A 658-nucleotide genomic window follows, 5' to 3' on the forward strand; every position below is an offset into this window, starting at 1 on the left:
GGGGAGAGGAAGTTGTGCCGGGAGTTAAGATGGCGGCCGCGCCACGCTGGTTGCCATGGTAACGGGGGGGGTACGCTTGGGCCTAGTGCCAGCCCAGGGTGTCCCCAGGACCGGGATGTCCCCGGGATGGTCCCCGGATGTCCCCAGGGATGTTTCCATGGCCATGGTGTCCCCAGGATGTCCCCAGAGCCGTGGTGTCCCCAGGATGGCTCCATGGTATCCCCAAGGCCGTGAGATCCCCAGGATGTCCCATGAACGTCCCCAAGGCGTCTCCATGGATGTCCCCAGGATGTCCTCAGGATGTCCCCTTGGTGTCCCCAAAGCCGTGGTGTCCCCATGGTGTCCCCAGGATGTCCCCAGGGATGTTCCCAAAGCCATGGTGTCCCCAGGATGTCCCCATGGTGTCCCCAGGATGTCCCCAAAGCCGTGGTGTCCCCTTGGTGTCCCCGTGGTGTCCCTAAAGCCGTGGTGTCCCCAGGGATGTTTCCAGGGCCATGGTGTCCCCAGGATGTCCCCAGGGTGTCCTTTGGTGTCCCCTTTTGGTGTCCCCTTTGATGTCCCCTTTGGTGTCCCCTTGGTGTCCCCTTGGTGTCCCCTGTGATGTCCCCTTTTGGTGTCCCCTTGTTGTCCCCTTGGTGTCCCCATGGTGTCCCCAGGA

This window comes from Corvus brachyrhynchos, unplaced genomic scaffold (assembly GCF_000691975.1).
Source record: "Corvus brachyrhynchos isolate BGI_N302 unplaced genomic scaffold, ASM69197v1 scaffold1105, whole genome shotgun sequence".
In the NCBI taxonomy this organism is placed as follows: domain Eukaryota; kingdom Metazoa; phylum Chordata; class Aves; order Passeriformes; family Corvidae; genus Corvus; species Corvus brachyrhynchos.